Source organism: Athalia rosae, chromosome 3 (assembly GCF_917208135.1).
Source record: "Athalia rosae chromosome 3, iyAthRosa1.1, whole genome shotgun sequence".
Lineage (NCBI taxonomy): Eukaryota > Metazoa > Arthropoda > Insecta > Hymenoptera > Athaliidae > Athalia > Athalia rosae.
Window position 1 is genome coordinate 704,199 of NC_064028.1, and position 20,743 is coordinate 724,941.

General features: G+C 50.1%; 1 protein-coding gene across 11 annotated transcripts in view; it reads left to right on the top strand.

Annotated features, from left to right (window-relative positions):
• Window positions 1-20,743, top strand: part of LOC105685463 (RNA binding protein fox-1 homolog 2) — a 95,160-nt gene that overhangs the window by 21,069 nt on the left and 53,348 nt on the right. For 9 of the 11 annotated variants that reach the window (XM_012399565.3, XM_012399563.3, XM_048653002.1 and 6 more), the window contains exon 2: window positions 2,084-2,157. The gene's annotated coding sequence lies outside the window, so the exon portion shown is untranslated. Of the gene's footprint in view, window positions 1-1,704; window positions 1,783-2,083; window positions 2,158-13,546; window positions 14,333-20,743 lie in introns of those variants that run through there. The other 2 variants (XM_020852143.2, XM_012399562.3) reach the window with 2 other exon arrangements.

Sequence of the window (20,743 nt, forward strand, 5' to 3'; positions counted from 1 at the left end):
ACGTGGCGCGGCAGGTTTATTGCGTAACTCGCGCGTCTCTAATGCTCGAGATTTGTATGCTATTGTCTTGCGCGGACGAAGGAGATAATCGTTGGTTTCGCCCCGTTTTCTTCGCCACTTCCGGATTCGCGTTCCTTTTTATAACTGCACACTCCGCTACCCCGATGATGGGTTTATACGCGCACATCTATTTATACTTTTTGTTCATCTCTTCCGCCGTTGTAATCCGGGATTTGCATTGTTCCGCTGCGCGTTAATTTTCTTGCTCATAAACAACCGCGTATTGCGAAAATTTACGGGTAGGGAATCTTCTTTTAATCTCGTCGTTAGCTTCGCCTTTCACCTGACTATTTTTTGCAATATCTCGAGGTACCCGGTTGCAAGTGTCCGACTTCGGACGTCGACGAAGCGTCGAACGCGCAGGCGAGTAGTTCTCTCCGGGAATCAAACGATAGCGAGTCGTGCAGGGGATGATAGAACGAGGGAATTTCACCTTTTGCACGCAACGGCAGCGGCAACAGAGATGATTAAACGGCCAAACTTTATTCAGCGGATTTGGCTCATCCTCTCAAACGGATAAGGGGTGGGATATATTTCCGAGCTTTCGCTTTGTCGACAGCGCACCGGGTGTTTGTTCTTTTATTTTTTCCTCCCCCCCGAAGCTCGTCGCGCTGCGACTGTGACGGTGAAATTGGGTGGAAAAGCTCTTTTTATTTAGATATTTATTCATTTCTGATGGTCGTACCTATTTCAGCGAACAACGTTTGTTAAGAGAAAAAACATACGACGAGGACTCGGTTTTTTCGGTCTCTCTTGCCGCCCGCGGGCGGGATAAATTTCGGGGATGAAACGATCCCACCCCTCTTATTTTTATTACCGTTCTCCGATACGATATAATAACTCGTGCCTTCTGGGTGCGGGGCATCGGAGCTTCGAGATTTCAGGGCTTCGGGGGGAGAATGGGAAATTCAATAAAATGCGAATGGAATGAACGAAAGGGGCCGGCGAAAGATATATCCGGGCAGATGGACGTCAGGGGAGATTGGAAGCCCGTAGAACCTACTCGCGGACGTACAGAAATCCCGAGATTCAGTTGCTTCGGTGCTGCAGCAGTCAAAGCCGACGATTCTTTTCTTTAGATTTTTATTTTTTTCTTCATCTCTCTTCTTTTTCTCTCAAATCGAATCACCCGGAGAAAATCTACCTCGATCTCCGCCGTTCCAAGATCGGATACACCCGGTGGATCTGCCGAGAGATTCGCCGTCGTCGTGTCTCCCTACTCGGGGGTGGAAAATTATAATATTCCAAGGATTGATGACAAGGGATGATCAGCGACGAACGTGCGATAAAAAAGTCTTTTTTTTTACTCGAGTAGAATTTTTTTCTCATCCCGACGTACCGTGGGATCATATCGCGTGCGGTACAACTCTGGTATATATCGTCGAATCGCTCGGCATTCAATTAAATTTTTCCTCTCCAGTTCTCCTCTCTGTTTCATCCCGTTCTTTATATTCCTCTCAATTCGCGGGTTTTATATCCCCATATTATAGTGTAACATATATATAACCTACGTCGCTTTTCATACATTTCTGAGGGATGTATGTTCAAACGTGTAAAATGTTCTTGCGCCGAGAGTAAAAATTGTAACGGAATATACCGCACGTTGAAATGAAAAATTGTAAGTCTACCAAGTTCCCGGAATATTCAAATCTTTCTTTGATTTTTCACGTTGTGCGCAGAGGAGGAATCCCGCGTCGGGATATATTTCGCAATCCTGTCCAGGTACGTACGGCATGTGTATAACGTGGGCGGAATAATTTCAACTTTGTCTAATACGAATCTCCGTCAGAATTAATGGAATCTAGATTGAAAACTGTAAATCGCATTCTGGCCTCGTTTGGCTAGCGCGGTACACCAGATGGTTATCAAAGTAATAACTAGCGAACTTCTAGTTCAATTATCACTCAAAATTAACCACCGACGTTTCCACCGACGGGAGTTGGGTGTGTTTCAGCTGACACGCTACACGGAAAATGGAATCAAATCGTCCGAGTAATCTTGATTTGTTTTTCATATTTTTCAGGACCCGAATTCCAATCTGCAGGTCCCGGAGTCGAACCAACGGTCGCCAAAACGCTTCAACTCATCCTGGCCAATGTGAGTATTTACGAGCATATCCGTTAATTGAGACATACGTTATAAATCAATGCGTATATCGCCAAGTTCTCGCTAATCGGGTTCGCCAATTCCCGTATCGGTGTAACATACGTAATGCGGTGTACTTATAAATACAACGCGGTCGCGTGATAACAATTTCCACCGACGCCGAAATCTTCGCCGATTTATTATATCACAATAGCGTGTCTCGGAGTGATTATAGGCTAATTATAACGAGGAGGGAAGAGCGAGTCGAAGACGAGGCACGTCACTGCGGCGCTATTGTTCCAACAACCTCCGTCCTCGCTAACCACCTTTTTTAAACGAAAGTTTTCCATAATATATTCCGAAGAGATGTGAAACGGATCAACGATCGTCGCTCGTGATCGCGATTTTCGTTTCAACCATCGGCCCCGAATTCAACGAAGAACAAAAAAAATTCTTCCCCCCCGCACTCCAATATACGTATATACGAAGTTTCGAACGGATATAAAACGCGATGGACTGTGAGGCAGATGAGATATGCATCACGCGCGTTGCACGCCATTACGCGATCCTTCGTATACCGTACTATATCGGTCGGGTTCGGGTCTGGAATCAGCTGTCCTTCGGGTGGAATTCGCGAATATCCCTTCGGTGTAAAGTTAGGTACTCCTGTGTAACGAAGAGCGTATCGCGCGATCGGTATACACGGGGGTGAAGGACGTTAACAAATTAGTCCCGGTGAGGAACGAGGCGATTTCGCAGCCGTAACAACGGTATCGAAAATTACAGATTCTCGCGAGCCAGACCCGATGGATATGGAATTCGCGTGACGTTTCGCCGAACGATCCTCGCGAGTCGCGGCTGCGATCGTTCTTCGGTTTTTCAAGTAAGCGATCGTCGCCTTCGTTGCGTTACCTCCGCCTCCTTCCGGTGTACGTATTGCTGATATAATATTTACACGGGGAAACCGACTTTCCATAGCACATATTATAACGCCGATCAATACCAGGTGCTGTTGCCGGTGCACACTGCACAGGTCCATCAGCTGTTGCCCGGTTGTTGGGTTTTGTCGGAAATGAAAAAGAATAAAAAATAAAAAAAATAAAAAAAAAATAAAATAATCAGCGTCAAATTTTATGCGCTTTCTATGTATTTGCGTAATACGGTTACCGCGTCATTGTGCAGATCCCTCAGCTGCAGCGCCGTTGAAAATTCACACGACCGACGTATCCTGACCGGATTGTCTGCGCCGGACGTAACGAAAAATAAAAAAAATAGCAGCTCCAACGACTGCGAGGATCGGTGAAATCTTTTTGTTGGGAAACGTGTTTGTTGATTATCTCGCGCCGATTGTAGGCGAGTCCGATTTCCTTATCTGGGCGAGACCTTCGGGGTTGTAATCGTACGGAGAAGCTAGAGCGTAAGAGTGACGCGTACCTACTTTGAAATCGATCCTCCTTCGCTTCGTCGGTCGCTGTCTGAACGCCGTATAATCAACCCTTTCAGGTGTCAGGTAATTCCCCTGGTGACCCGCGGTGAAAATTAGCAACATGTACAACGTGCCTCCCTGCGCTCGGTCGATGAGAAAAGCCATTTATTATATATGCTGCGAAAAATGCACGCGATCTCGTTTTCGACGGGAATCTGTTTTTCGCGATTCTTCGGACGAGTGGAAATTCCGGAGATCAACACCCCGTGTTATTGAATTATTTTTCACTTGGCGGATAACGAGGTCATCGCACTCGCTGCGCCGCTGCTGCAGGTACGAGAGCCGGCGATGTGTAATCGGTAAAGTTCGCGGTAGACGTGCGATTATTCTTGCAGCTGCTGCCAGCTTTGAGTATCCTCGTTCAACCGCGTTCTCCGATTGTCACTCGGTTTATGGAACTTTTTAATGTCGAGGAGAAATCCCTCCAATTGTGTCAAGTACGAACACGTGCGGGAGACCCCCGTCTACAGGATCCGCATTTTTTTTTTGCCATCTCCTTTTCTGCGTACAACGTGGGAAAATCAACGAGGATTTTTCATTGTCGTACACCTCCGTAAATCGCGGATTATATTATCGAATCGGGAATTGCGAATGCTTCGCATCGGAGAGCATTCGGAATTCGAGGGAAGAAAAATAAGAGGACGCGGTCTCTTCCCGAGGGAATCTACTTGCCCGTATATCGCGGCGGCGGCGGTAACGTAACGCAATTAAAAATTTACACCCAGAAAGTTGGAATTTATAAAATTGCAGCTGCGGGAATATGAGGAACGGGAAAACTGTGGACTTTTACCGTACGAAAGTTGCAGTTTGTAGCGTTTACCGTAACTCTGGTTAAATAAATTCGAAAAAAGTTTAAAACTTTAGCGAAAAAGAAAATTGAAAATATGCAGATGGAAAAAGAAACACGCGGTATAGGTCCTCTGCGAATAGCTCGAAGATAGATTTATCGTTGTATTCCGCATTAAAAGTGCAAGGACATTGTTTGTTTTCTACGGAAAACTACCGGCGAATTAATTCCAAGAAAGGTTCTCAGCTTGGTGAGAAGACATTTTTTTCGGCTTATAGAAACTAATGTTGTATATCGAGAGGTGTCAGAAGCAAAGGGCATCACTTTGTGATCGCGCGGCGCAATCGTGAGTTTCGCTTTGTCAACCGTAGCAGTCGGTCTCGCGAATAAGCTGAACGGTGTTAAAAATTTAATCGAAATAATTGTTGAAGATTTTCGGGAACCCTGTGGACTTTGAATCGGTGAATGTTTCAAATTATCTCATTACTTCCGAGCATTCGATGTCTTCCGAATCGACCCGCGTTAATTACGTTCAAATCGTGTTTGAATGTTGTCGGTAATTGTTATGAACAATAGGACGCGCCCTCGGTCGATGATAACAATAAATAATATCTCGGGTTATCCGCAATCTGTCTGACCGACGCTGCGGCTCGGTGTTCGGTCGGTAGAATTCCACCCCCCGCGAGGCGACGACTGAGCGGGAAAACGGCCGAGCGTAGAAAAAACAATCGCAACATCGTAGCCGTACTTGAGGTGATGAGCTCCTCGCAACAATTGGTGGACTTGTTAGTTTATGCAGTGGTCATCGAGAAGTGCGGAATCACGATGATGGAGCTGATCGTTAGATTGAGGAAGATCGAGTTGAGACGGGCGCTCAATTACGAATGGGAGCAGCTTGACAGGGAGATATGGGTAGGTGAATTTGATCTTTCGTCAACGCGAGCGATTCGAACGAGGCATCCCTCGGCCTCGTTCCATCCGAATTCAGCAGCGATTCAAAAAGACACCGTCTCTCTTTCTCGCTTTCTGATCCGATCTGATCCGAAAAGCTGATTAAATGAAATGGCATAACTTGGCGTTGCGTCTGTTCGTAGACGCGCTTTATTCGCGCATTTTAGTTCGTTGCTAGAAGAGAATTCGGAAATTCGACGAAAAGCGAGTAGGTGCGCAAGGGTAGGAAGTTTCGCGATATTCCGACAGAGTGCAGGCGCTGCCGACTCGCGTCGCGGCTTCGGATGCTGCAGGGAAGCAGATGATATTCGTTTCGTGTAACGCGGAGGGTTACGCTCCGAGGGTAAATGTCCGATGTGGGGGTAAAACGGATCGGAGCTTTTTCCCCACTCTGCCGTTGATAAGCGTTCCCGACGATACGCTCGCTCGTCCTTGTCGCAGCCCCCGCGAGGGTTCGGCAAAATTCAAATCAACCGAACTCACGACCGATTGAGAGTTGAACGAATCCCGGTACTTACGGCTTAACGAGATACTCCTCGTCTCTGACAAAGTGAATAATTGAGGTTCGGATATTCGGGAGGACATGCAAAATGTCGATTAGAAAAAGTTCGTTGCATGCATAAAATATTCATAACTCCAGCTCGTTAACCGGCCCATCGGATCATCGATCTGGTGCGGAGCCTTTGGAAATAAGAGCGAGCGTCGTTCGTTCGTTTAAATTTTTTTTGTCTCTCCCCCGCGGCAGCCCCGTTCGCATAAATCGGACGGCACGCCGACGGCGCGGAATAAAAATTCCTCGGAGGGCATGCGGCAGGTGGAGAGATTCGAAAGCGCGATGAGAATTTCCATTGATCGCGCGCGAGCCTCGCGTAGAATTTCCGCGTCTCTATAGGCGAGCGCGTGATTTAAACAACTCCACTGATTCACCGCGTATTCCGGGAGAATATATTTAGACCGGCATCGGCTGGACCAATGCCAGCTGAGTACAGCCCTGTAATCGGATATACCCAGAGTAGCCCGCGGGTGCTTTCGCTCTCGCGGAGAGCGAGAATTTACAGGAAAACCCGCGGGGCGATACTCTCGGTCGGGAATCGCCCCGCGGGAAGAAGCCTCCCAGCCTCTGATAATTGAGCCAATTTCGGCCCGCTTTTTTATCGCGTGAGCGGACCTCTATTTTTTTTTTTCCAACGAAACCTCGCGGCCGGTTACAGGTACGAATACACGTTCATAGATAAATACGTCCGTACGTATTTTTATTCCTCTGCGGTCGCGTTACTCGTGGGAACGTTGGAGTCGGTCGCCGATGTTTTGAGAGAGACGGAGGATCGAGAGGCGCAGCGTACGTACGTACGTACGTTTCAACCCATTTTCGCCGATAGCGGAGGACATAAAATACACCTTGTAGAGCGGAGAGGCCTCGGTTATATCCACGTCTGGGTCGCGGTGGTCATGGAAGGAAATAATCGTTTTCACCTTGACTCGCGATCGTATAGTCGGAACGGAGAACTGAAACACAGCTGTCCGGATCATATAGATCGCGGCGGTTCGCCCGCACGAGGTCTCGGGCATTTTTTAAATACCTATCTCCACCTCAACACCTGCGCCCCGACGATATTGGGATCGTATATCGCGACGACGATGCCGCGATTGCGTGCACATTCGTTATCTGCCCATCTTTCTTTTTCCTCTCCTTTTTTTATCATTCTCGTTGGATCTAGACGAAACCGAAGGTGGTCTGTACACTCGGGATTCAGAGTTCGGAGTCGGAACGGAATGGGCGAAAACGAACGTGGGATTATAAAATTAGTTCTGATCGAAGTTAACGTATGCCGAGAACGAAGTAGCGGATTCTCGTATCGGTCCCACCGAACGCGCGAGGAGACCAAAATATTCTTAGAATCGACGATTCGTGGCTGGAAATTGTTCCACCTTCGTCATCTAGTTCTCCGCGACTACTTGACGTCGGGTCATTTTCCAACTATGAGCGAAACGCCTCGAGTCGAGAGCGAATTACAAATTACGCGTATCACGCTCTCACTCCACAATCCTCCGGAGCGGGCAACGAATCGTAAGAATTGGGGAAACGGATGAAATTGCGCTGCTTCTGCCGATGGTCCTGCGGAGTCGAAAGAAACCGTGTGTGGTATTTTTCGTGACGCGCGGATCGACCCCGGTATTGAGATCTGCGCTCGGTGCAGACGTCTGAGGATTCGGGACTCGGAGAATCGCTCGTCTCTCTTCCATTTTTCTCCTTTCGCTGTTCCACGACCAAGATAAATCCGCTATGATTTTCATAATATCTCACCCGAGTCTCTCGAAACCATCGGGGCGTGGTATTTAATTTTTTCCCCGTCTTCGCTCTCCTTCGTAATTACGACGAGAGGAATACAAATGTTTCCTCCGCACCGACGGTTCTCCGACTTTTCTGACACGCTGCAACGGCGTTGGATGCGCATCTTTGTTCCCAGCAGCAGCAGCAGCTTCTTCCCAGAGCTCGAGATTCTCGCGTACCAAATCCCAGGGAAGGGTCGTCCCGTATAAACAGCGTATACACCGCCTGATATTATACCATAACACACTTGGAAATGTAAATGTGAACGTGAACGTGAAACACAGCTGCGTACAGCTTTTTGCTCCTCGCGCGAGGCTCATTGTCAGAAGCAGGGCGTACGGGTCGGCCGTTGCGGGCAGGCGGGCGGACGAATCTCCATCGTCCGCATCGCTGGATGTGCCGTTTCTCGCGTTCTCAGATTTAATTAGGATCGCCCGTTAAGATCATCAACTCGTTCGACGAACGGCGGTCGCGACGCCGCCGCGAATTTCGCAAAAAGTATAATTCGCTCGTTCGCCCCGAAATCGACGGAGGAGAGAAAACGGGGAAGTCGTATCGAAGAGGCGACGTGGTCGGGAGGCGCGAAGGTCCGGGGCAATTTTCAAATTGCGATAGACAAAAGAGGTGAGACGTGTAACGATATCGAATTACGCGCCGGGCGTCCGGTTACATAATCGTACGTATCCCGTACAGCTTCTGTACGTCCGTATGTCGCGTAGTCGAACACACGAGCCGCTCGTACCTATACACACGCGGAGGGGATCGCGGTACCCACACAGGGGAATAAATGGGAGCGAAGAGCTGTCGGCGTTCTCTGGAGAGGCTCTTCCAGTCGCCATGGCAACCTCCGGCGGCGGCGGCTCTTCTCCGCGGCTCCACCGGCTTCGCCGACGCCATCTCTTCCGCAGCGACTCTCAGAAGTGCCGTACACACACGCACGCGCGCGCGCGTACACGACACGACAACACACCGAACGACGTACACCTACGTCGGTCATGTGCCATGTTTTTGTGCATCCGTGTATGTTTATGTACCACCTACACGCGGCGCGGGTACGCGCAACTCTGGCATTTTTCTCTGGGGCAACCCGCGACCCCGAATCCCACGTCAGCCGCGCTCTTCGTTATGTATACTCGTCCGTAGGACAAACAACGAACGATTGTACCATATGCTCCCACACGTGTTGTACGTACATATAGCATAGGTGGTGGACTGAGGATACGGTGGAACGATGGGTGATTTTCCATCGGCGGGATTCGACGTTTCCAGAAATCGTCGGAGTATCGCAACGGTCGTACGAATCGGTTTGGAGCGAGCGACGCGGGGGAATTTTCGATTTTCATTTAGAGTCGGCGGTACCGCGGCCGGGGTGTACCTCCCGCTCTATACTCGTACGCGCGCACGTGTAAACCAGATGTGCGACGCAACCCCAAAGCCCAAAGCCAAAGCTGAAGCTGCGGGTTTCAAGTAATCTAAAAATAAAACCGAGCGCTTGTAGTATGCCGCACGTATGCAACTTCGGATGCACTTGAGTGTACGACGAGAGAAACTCCGTGAGCGGCTACCGAGACTGGAGTAACCGAGCGACTTTTAGCCGGCCTTATTCGGTATGGAATTACGAATATTTCGGTATGTTCGCTTTGTCGTATATCGCTGCACTTCGGTCTCCGTCGTAATTTATTCCGGAAAATGTTACACCGAGAAGACGTCAGCCTTTTTCGCCCCGTCCCATCCGGGCGTAAAACGGGCGGGGAAAAAGGACGCTGAAAATTCCGACTTCGACCCATTCGCGGGTCGGATGTGTAATTTATCGTCCTTGATTATTCATAAAATCTGGAGCGATCGATCCGGGCTCCGATCGAACTTTCCCGCGGCGAATTAGATAAGCGCGCGTTTTAATTTCTTTTCTACGCCCTTTCTCCTCTCTCTCGCTTCCCTCTGCTCCTTCGCCCCGTCGCGCCCTCGTTCAACCTCCGGGGAATTTCGAGTCCCTCCTCGGAATATTATATTATACTCCCTTCTTATTTTATTTTTCGCAGCTTCCTCCCGCCCGCGCCCCGTGGGTCTTTAATGTCGCGTTGCGGTTGACGAGATGCGATTTATTGCCGGTATACACTCGCGTACAACGTCGTTTCATATAAAGGTCCACGGCGTCGAGCGACAGCTGCGGCAACGCTACCCGTCACTCGTACACCGAACCTCATCGATGCGCAATGAACGCCCACACGCGGCAAGAGGAACCACGTGCAACCGCGCCGCCGACGAATGTCCCTCTCTCGTGAATTATTGACAAATTAAACAGCGCCTCCCGAACACTCTCGCCGGAGACATTGTCGAGCTGCAGTTATATGCGTATACGCATATTTTGGCAGATGCCGCGATCGATTCATCAAAACGCTGCGCGGACCTTTGATTCGCTCGAAAATCCGAAATTGAATAATTATCCTCCGGATTCGCGTTTCCTATGATAAATTCCTCGAGGTCTACGGAGCGAGACGCCATTTGTCACAGCTTCGTCGAAACTCCGATTTTCAGACCAACAACGAATCATTTCAATTACATACTTGTTGGAATCAAAAATTGCGCTGCGATCAATCTCGTCTACACGTTCGCGCGATCCGATGTATTTAAACGGGTTTCGTCGTGCATCTGCACCGATGGAAAAAGTTCCGATGCGTATCATCGGATACCGTAGCTGTACATCCATCCGTACAGATGGAATAGGTGTCCCACGGCGCGGTAGTGGCGGAGAGGGGGGGGGGAGGGGGATAGTTTTGCGCCCCTCGGGAGTTGGTTGCCCGGGCAACGGGATGAGGGGTCGTTCGGCCCCATAGCCGCTCGCTGTTTCGAGGCGAACAAACCCCGTCGAGGCTGCAGACTTTCCCTTTCTCCGCTTCCCCTCTCTTTTCCCTTCGCCCGCAGAGTATTCCCCCGATATTCTTTCCACGCTGCTTTTAATTCTCTTCGCTTCTCCATCGCCTACCGTCGGAGCTCGGGGATCTCTGTCCGCGACCCAGCTCTTTTCGCCGTTTCGCTCCCTCGTTGCCTTTGTACTCCTGGTGGCATCTTGCTTTTCGCGCGATGCCCTTCATTTTAATTTCTCATACTCCGTTTCGCGCGGATCTCGGGTGATTTTTTTTTGTTTTCAGTCTCGGTGACCGACCAAAATTCAACCCCCCCGCGCGAACCTCGTCCCCCTCCCTTCGAACCCCCGCGTGTTCGAATGTCCTGCGGCGTATGCGTTCAAAACGCCACGCGACGCAGAAACTGTACGAGGAGACTGCGACGCGCACGCGGGGCGCACACCACCGCGATCAAGGGAGCGCTTACGCTAATGAGGGAAACGCTCTTGTTAGCGACGAGAACGAGGAGCGAAACTCCGCTCCGCTTCGTCGCACCCGGGAAAACTGGGATTATTTTTTCCTTTTTATTTTATTTTTTTTGTTTTTCAATTTCAGTTCAGTTTCACTTCCTCTGGTTTCTCTCTCTTCGTTCGTTGTTGTTATATACTCACCGTACGCATCGGCTGTACGCACACCGAGCTGAATAAAATAACGAGCGTCTCTCGCTCTGCGACGTGTTCGTCTTTGAAAAATCATGCCCGCCCGCCCGCCTTTTCTCCACGTGGGGCAATTCGTCTGGTTGTCAGGGTGCAGCGTCGGTGATGCCGGAGGGCCGTTCTACAGGGGCGGGTATTAATAAGCACTCGGTGCTTCGGCCCCGGTTCGCGCGAGATGAGAAAATACCGAGAGAGGAGAAAACGAAGGGCAATCTCGCGTTCCGTGAAACGCGCGCGCCGTCCTAGGTATATCGGATCGAAGAGATAGGGACGCCCCGCACGCGCGCTTGTTTGTCTCCGAGTTTTCCGAATTTTTTCAACCCCTTCGGATTCCCCTGAAAAATATTTTGACGGTAAAAAATACCGCATACGTACAAACGCACGTGAGACGCGACATGCGCACGGCGTACATGGGGGTGAGCAAACAAACCGACTCGAAGACGGGTACGCGGTGTGCAGGGTGCGGAACGACGGAAGCGGGGGAAACGGTGGGGCGTCGCGTCTCCGGTGGATGAAAAAAGGGAGGACGTCCCCGTTGACCGGGGAATATTTCTCTCGTCCGCAGGCTACGGGGATTCCGTTTCGTCGAGATTCCGGTGGCTCGCGCGATCGACCGACCGACCGCGGCAAAGAGTTCGTCGCGCCTCGCGATCGTAAATTAGGCGTAATTGCGTATCGGGTCAAACGACGGTATCGAATTTACGACGTTAGGGGATATACGGCGGGTATCGCGTTCCGCGGGTGCTAGGACGTGTTGCGCGGACGGCGTACAAGGGCTCGTCGACGTCAACGTCGAGGAGGAGCCCCCGGGGCTCGAAACGTGGGGCTGCTGCACGCGCGCGTCATCGACCGCAATGCTGCAAACGAGAACGAAAGGCCTCCCCGACCCCGACTCCGCCTCCAACCCTCTCCTCCTCCCCCCCTCCCACCCTCCCTCGGCCGCCCCGCGAAACACCCGCCACGAACTGCGAGAGATGAAGAGGGTAAACGCGAATGATCCATCGCCGTTGTTGCTGTCGTTATTTTCCCTTTGTTCTCTTACGTCGTTATCGTTATTATTTATATCCGCGATTCGCTTCCTCTGCAACGATCTTTCCTTTTTCTTTTTTCTTTTTTTGTTCGTCTCACAAAATCGATTCCATCGGACGCGCATAACCCGGAGGCACGTAATGTACGTACGTAAATCGATGGCCGTGCGAATGTTCATGTATGCGTACGGGTACAAATGTTGTGCCGATAGGTTGACTGAGCTTTGACCTTTTTCCCCGCTGCACACCTATACGTATACGTATATACGTTTCACGTGCGTACCGTCCCTACCTACTAGTCACAGTCAGCTGCTGCACACGTCATGTCGACTACATTAGAAGACCGTTCGGTAATCAAGGACACGACGTTTTGTCGTACACATACATCGACGTATTTCGGTCGTGTATACCTTGTAGCCGAGTTCCTATCTGATCGGAATAAAAATGTACGCTCTCGAGACGACGATCGTTTGTTAGCAAAAGTTGAAAATTGATTCGTACGAATGACGTTTTCGATGATTTCGGACGATCGTTAAACGCTGCGATCGCCACTTTTGAACGGAACGGTTGAATTTTGGCATCCGTCGCGTCGCGTTGTTTCGTAGAGACGCACGCTATCGTTATACGCAACGCGTGTCCACCGCGGTGGCCGGATATACATACCCGTGTAATTATCTATGTACGACTTTGACGATGTGAACGCGCGTGTGAAATACACGTTCGTACGTACGTATACTACATATGTGTATATCTAAAGGCGGGCGCAAAGCGGACAGAGTCATTTCGGTCTGGAATCTTGTCAAATATTTGACCCTGCAGATTGGGCCAACGTTCAAAAACCGAATCTACGTATGTACGCGCTATCCACGTTATACGCGGAAAATACATGGATCGCCTAAGGACGCGCGTACCCCGCATCCCCCTGAAATGAAATTTCCTCCACGAGTACGACGACCAATTAACGATAAATTAATAAATCTAAATTCGGAAATTGCCCGTCGTCGAGGGGTGCAGGACGCAACGAAGCTGATTATATTTTCAAAGTTCGACGAAGGGATGTCGGACCGTCCCCGAGCCTGAAAAATTAAAAAAATAAATAAACTTCGAAGCTCGCAGCGTGCGTAGGACTCGCATAGGTCCTCTGGTTCGTCTTTCGGCGTCTCGGGCGTCGGGGCGCTGGCGTCGTCGGCATCGGGAGGGGTGGGGGTGGGATCGACGAGGTTGGGTGCCGGTGGCGCCGCGGCGAATCGTCGTCCGGTCTAAAGTCAGTCAGTCGCAGAGGGACGAGTGTCGAGCAACGACACGCCAGAGACGGTTGATCCAAGGGATTAAAGTGCGCGCGCGCGGTTTTTTCTTCGTCCGTCAATTTGTCCTCCAATTTCTCTTCGGGAGTCAAAATACAACAAAGCGATCGCGACGAAGACACATGTGTCCGGCAGACCGATTGTCCGGTCTCCGTTGTTCGAGTTCACCTTCGAAGTGACGAGTACACCGAAAGCGCCTCGTGTTCGCTTGAACTGGATACGAGAGGAACTCGGCAATAAACAAAATAAAACGCCGGAGCTAACCCGACGAATGATCGATTGACGATATCGCGACAGAACGGCGATAGAAATGTGTATTTGTTTGAATTTTCGACCGACGTGTTGATGTTGTTCCCATTGTTGTTGGTTTTGTTGTTTAGTGATATTAATAACGGTAAACGGTTGGTTATCGAACAGTGTGTCACGACTGACGGTGGAATAATATAGTCACATTGTAACGCGTATTCTCAACCTCCGACTTTGTCGAGACGATAAATAAATCCAACGAGAGATCCGTACGTACGGTGAAACGCGGAGACACGCCAGCCCCCGAGTTTGACGGATAAATAATCGAAGAGTGTCCCCGCACCTGCTGGGGGAATAAGGGGGGGAGTGTTAACAACAAAAAGCCGGGGAGTGGTGATTTTTAGTTTTTCATTTGAACAACGGTGGAGCAAAACGGCCTCAAACTGTGGGGCTCTGGGGCGTTCTTTTTACCTCCTCAAGGGGTCTACTATCCCGTAAGTACTCGTCGCATAATTATAATCCGTCGACGACGATTCCGCGCCGATTAAAGAGCGCTGGAAATCCGGATGCGGAGTCTCGGTCAGGAAGCGTGTCGCGCTCCCCCACGCGCGTTTCGGTTTCGCTGTCGTTGCTTATTGCCGGTGATGATCGTCGCCTCTGGCCGTCGAAAGAGAGAGAGAGAGAGAGAGAGAGAGAGAGAGAGAGAGAGAGAGGGAAAGGGGGAGGGCGAGAGATCTGGCAAAAACCGAGTCTTTGTTTCGCCGGTTGTACCAACACGCGCGTCCCGTGTCCGTAACTAACGTAAATTACTCACTCAGACAGAGTCGCACATGTAGAGCTTTAATATTCAATCGACGGCAGAGGTCAACTGCTTTGTTTAGCGAGAGCCGAGCATTCCAGATACGTAAATATAACAGAGTTTTAAATACCGTCGCTCCGACTCCGACTCCGCTCTTTACTCCTGCAGCCAGGCTACGCCGACTCCTCTGCGTGGTGGAACCAAAGTGCCAGCTGCCCCACTGACTGGTTGGTTCTTCTACGAGTCCCCGACCGACCCGTGACGCCACGAGTTTCGTCGTTGTTCGGACTTCCTCCTTCTTCCATCTCGATATCTCTCCTTCCTTCGTTTTTCGTCTGGACCGAAGCCAGGGAGAGACGGATTCCGACCAGACGCGATGCTCCGAGAAAACCACCGAGGAAAAGACAAAACGCGCTTGGTATTTGGCTAATCCGCGTGTTTATCGTGTGGTTTTCATCGTCATCTGGTCAGTTGGTACGGATGCGGTTTCCGCTCGCGTTTTTCGATCCGTCAAATACGCGCGACGATCATCCGCTGATCATTTCGCGATCGTGTAACGCAGCACCGTCAGCACGTGTCACGCGACATTTGTAACGATATCCCATCGATTCGATGTTTGCGAACAGACGAGATTCCGTCCCTTTTTTTTTTCCATTCTTTTTTCTCGCTTCCGCAGCCTCCGCTTCTTCCAACTCTTCCGTTCGCTCACCAATTTCTCTAATTCGCTTGGAATCATTTAGAAACTCTGTCGTCGTCGTCGGTGGTAGGTAATTTCTATGAATTTCTCGCCTCGTATCGAAAAAACATTATTTCATTATCATTCGACGCTCCGCTGAGATTGGCGTTGTTTAATTATGAATATCGTTCGGCGTCGCGTTGTGGGCGATATCGATCGACTAATAAATTTATATTTCAACTCTCCGCTGCTGCTGCTGCTGCTGCTGCTTTCGCTCACTCTTATATACGTAGTATAGGTATTATATTGCTGGGTAATTTTTCATCGGTGTACAGGCGAGTGCGACGAGTGAGGAATAATTAGTGATCCGTACGTACGCAGAGTTGCGTACGTGTGCATGCTGAGCGTTAGGAGTGTTGGGTCGCCGACCTCGCGGTGGTCTCTCATCGTCGTATAGATTCACGTACGATATTCAATGAACAATTTTTATCATCGCGCCTATGATGCGAAACTGTACGATAATGATGGCTGCGGTTGTTGTGCGCACATTATCCACGCGCTCGTGCGTTTCTCCGTTTTGTTTTTTCTTCATCGACGCCACTCGTATTCAAATTTGTCGAGATATGATTACGTGCAGTGTATTGCAAAATAGTTCGCTCTCGAGTCACCCGAAATCACCGAGAAACGCCACGCGGAAGTGCTTCGGATTTTTCGTTCGCTCCGCGGCGAGACAAAAAACCGAAATATCCCAAATGTTTAATCTCGGCGAGTCGGTCCAAGAAACGTCCGAACTTCGAAGGGAGAAAGTAAAGGTTGAGCCCATTCCATTCCATTCTATTTCGTTCCGTTCCATCGGAGGATATCTCGCGAGCGAGCGACCGACCGGACATTTCGACGCATAAAATATTACCGCGATTATTTTACAGCTCGGAATCGCTACCGAAATTATTTTCTCACCGCTCAACGATGTGGATTACGACTAGCAGTACTAAAGAGTGGCGCTCGTAATGGAAATAAAGACACGGAAATTTCGTGTCCGCCTCCGCTTTACGGAGCACCACCAAAGGAGTAATCGAGAGAACCGTGGCGCGGCGTGAATTTTTCCCTTTTGGCGTTTCATGCCCTACGCTACACCTGGGTTATAATACAACCCCGGAGCAATTTCCGCAGTGACTGTCGTAGTCGCCTCGGTGGTCCTCGCGTCGCTCTCCTCTTTTACTTTCTTTATTCTTCCCCTCGTCTCTTGGACAGCGGCCAAAAGCTCTGCAACATTCTCTGATTTTCTTTCCGTTTCGGATCTCTCCTTCCTTCCTTCGTCGTTGCGCTCTTTTCTTCAACGTCGAGACCATAACCGCGCGACGATTACAATAATTCATCTACTTATCTTCACCGCGTCGTTACTTTCGGTGCCACGATTCCCCTGTTCCTAAAATCTGCGGCATGGCTGGATACCGATTTAGTCCAACGCCGAGTTCTTACAGTCGTGTCCAACCGTGCGTTATTTTTACAATAGGGGATACACATTCGTCGCTCCGATGGAAACGCGCTATCATTCCACGGTGATGTGGTGCACGTCTAGCTTCGAATATCGGCGAATGCAACCGCGCGGCGCAGGCAGAGCTACGTTATCGCGAATATAGCGAAGAGGAGGGAGGATCGGGGCGAGTTTCACTTTGCGGGATGTTTCATTAATAATTTCGACTGTGCGGCAGCTCGCGCGTATCGCTCCGGTGCCGCTGCTGCCGTTGGCGATGCATGTGCAGCGGTATGGCGGTGCAGCGTTGCCTGCGTGGACGCTGACCTGGGATTCGTTGAAAACATCGCGAATATCGATCCGTTCCGAGTCGCAGCTTCCCTTTAAGCCCACGTCTCCGCGTCCCTTCTCCTTCCTCCCTTCGTTATTTTCGCTCTTCCTAGCAAAGCCACCCCCCCGTTCGCCGCGCTATGCCTTGCCAAGAACTCCCACCAAAGTACCCGACTCGACTTCTCTCGTCTGGGACGAAAAATCCTCGGTTACAACGTTTCCGATCGATCCCTGCTCTTGTATTATACTCCTCTGGAAAATCGATCCGCCAACGAAACTCTGTACTCGATACGACGATTCCGTGATTTCGTCGGGATTTCGAACCGTCCGTCGCGTTGATTCTTTGCTTCTTTTTTTTGCACTCGCGCGTCTGACCGAGTCCAGTCATGGCTCCTCGATAATATGGACTCACAGCTGTTTGTACTTTGGCCCTTTATTTTATCGTCGACGGTCGGCAAATGCTTGTTCAAATATTTTTAAAACTAAGTCTTGATTAAACCTTCCCCTGGCGGGGTACGTCGACCGTACGGAGAAGCTTCAGGTCAGAAATTTGTGCGGAAGACCCTTCCTCGCGTATCCTATACGAAGGTCCTGTTTCTACCCCCGGCTACCTGCCCGTGGAGATCCCCGAGTCCCGAATAACCGAACTCCGAACTCTCGGGGCACGCACACACGTATCACATCTAGGTATGACTGTGCGGCGCAAATGTGCCGGAGGATAATCTACTTTATACCCTCGGGGAGAGTGAAATATGGGAGGGAAAATTTCACTCGATCCTAGAATCGAAAGAATTGTAGGTGCTTTCGGGGAGTTTGCGAATTTTCGATTCTCGCTCGAATAAAATACCGCAATGGAAAAGCTCTCGCGAAGCGTGCGCGGGGATTGAGCGGACAAAATTTTTTAAATTCTACCGCATCTGCTCACTATCCAGCGATGTTCGTTACTCGAGTCGAGAGGGTAATTAAACCGAACGCTCCGGTCGTCGGCTAATTCTACTTCCAAATATCATAATTTATGATACGGAATTTGTACCAAACGTACATTCGATTCATATTCCGATGAATGTTATCTCCCGTTCGAAGATAGGTGTGTATGCTACGTACGTGCGTTGCCTCCAATGATTCCGAAGAATATCGGTATTATTCTCTCGCACAGGGCCGCATTTTAATTGCTCATTATCGTCGGAGATAGTCGAACGAAGAAAACGAAAAGGAACGGATATCGGTGTGGAATGAACTGAAATGTTTCTCGGGCAAAGCGATAGGCCGACGGTCGGGGTCAGACTCCGGGTCGCGTGGGGTAGCGTACGATAGCCTTTTTACTCGTCAGAAATCGTCGGATTCGTGTTGAAATCTCAACGAGATGAAAATAAAATTCGACGTGCACCTCGTGTCGTCGCGCCCCTTCGCGCATTCGGGTGTCGGGAACTCGGAGAATCGTCTAGCCTCAAGTTTTGCGCGTTTTTTTATTTCTACACATCGTCGTAACTCGCACAAGGGATCATGGACGTGAGAACGCTCGCTGCGCGATAAAACTGCATCGGACGGTCGATGCCGGTATATTAAAAAGTTGAACAACATCTTTTCTCCTTTTGCTCTCGTGTATCCGGGTCCCTCGTTGCCCGCGCCCCTTTATCCCGACGCCGAACATCGGGGAGCTTATGAATTAGGGACTCCTAACACTCCGTACCACACACATATGGCTCTGAAACTTCAAACTGGAAAGGATGTCGTAAAAGTAGAAGAGAAAAAAATCGTGGAATCGCTCCAGTTTTAGTGCGACTGGATCGTCCTCCCGTAGGGTCGCGGTGTATTCGCCCCTGCGTACGCTCTTCTACTTTTTCTTTTTCTTTTCACAAATGTTGACGGGGTGCCCCCGGTCCGTCCGTCCGTCCGTCCGTCCGTCCGACGGATACCTGCTCCTTTTTCCTTCTCTGCATACCAGCAGCCCTGCCCCGACGATCCTCTTGCCCGTTGCTGCGGCTTAAAGGCCGATTTTTACCGTTGGATTTCTACCCTGTTGCCATTTCGAAAACCAACGTCGAGTCGGGCGACGTCTACACCGGCGAACGTTTTTAACATCAAAGCTGTAGTTTCGATTCGCTTTTCAACGTCTCTTTGTGCGTTTTTTGCCAAGCGATCGCTCGCAAGAAACGCTCCCGAAGTACTTCGAGTATCGGTTTATCGGGACTCGGCGAAGGGGGTGCGAGAGAATCTCGGAATCTGGGACAGGACCGAGGAGTGAAATCCCGTCGAAAGAAAGAGTCCGTCTAAGCCGTTCGCGGCTTGAATATTTTTTAGGAGTTCTCGTCTCGGCTTTTTGGCTTTTCTACTTTGTCCGCTCCGCTCTAACCGCGTTACAGTCCTCTTCTCGCCTCCGCCTTTTTCGTATCTGTGTATCGCTCTCGCTCTTGAGAAAATCTCGAGTCTTCTCGGCCGCAGCTCCGAAACACGAGACCGGTTATTACGCGCTCCGAAATTAAACCCTTTATCATTCGACACCGTTAATCACCGGGTCCCTCCGGGCGATTTCGACTCCTCCGAATGCCGCTGACGCCCGTCCGGCTCTCCGAGATCCTTCTCCCTGTCGCCTACCCGACCTCGAACTTTTCAAACGTCCGAGTCCTCCCCAGGGGGATTTTCTAAAACTAACCTCTGCCTCGTGGTTCGTCCTCGATTTAAAAAAAAAAAAAAAATCATCCGTTTCACACGCTCCCAGTTTTTACAGGTGGGAAAATTCCCCATGTTTAATCCTACGGTTGTCAAATCTACCGAAAAATTTGTAGAGCAAAAATAATGGCGACCGCTCACGACAGCGGGGGTGGTTTTTTTTCGATATCCCTTCGATTTATCGAGGGTCATCGCGAGGTCAGTGTCACGCTCAATCTCGCGTGGGTAACGACGGATCGACGATCGCCGACTTTTTTCCCTACGATACGGTTTATACCCGAATAATGCCTCCGCCCGAAATCCTCTCCGCTGAACCGTACGTCCGTGTTACGTACAGGCGACGACACGCGGTCGTGTAACGGGGGTACGTAGCCCCGACTATGCGAGCACGAGTTACGGGCAAGTTATTACCTCGGGAACGTACACAACGGTCGTATCGGCGAATGGAAAGAGCGAAAAAAAAGAAGAGAGGGATACGAAGGTCCGTAAAAATTGGAGCGGATATCCTTCCTCGCGTCGTCGCTTTATGATCTATATAAGGAGATGAAAGCGGGGGGGGGGGGCTTAGAAATGGGATCAGCCAATTTCACGGACGTTGCGAAAGGGTCTTGTGTACGCCGACATACATCTTCCCGATCTAATAACGAGTAAATGTTTCCCATTCAGTTTTTACCGGATTCCGTTATTTTTTTGCCGCTGCCGTAAGTTCATTTTCGTTTCGAACATACATCCCTCGCATGATCCCCACACGTTTTGCTTCGGGGCTCGAGTTGCTCCGATTGAGCGCGATTTTCTCTTTCTTTTATCATCGCCGCCCCGTACCGCGCAGAGCATAAAGCAGTGGGCGGATAAACGAGTCGGAAAATTGGAAAATGATAGAAAAAAGAAGAATCTTCATCTCCCTTCGTCCCCCTCCTCTTCGCTCGTCACAGCCGGAGAAGAAACTAACGACATAA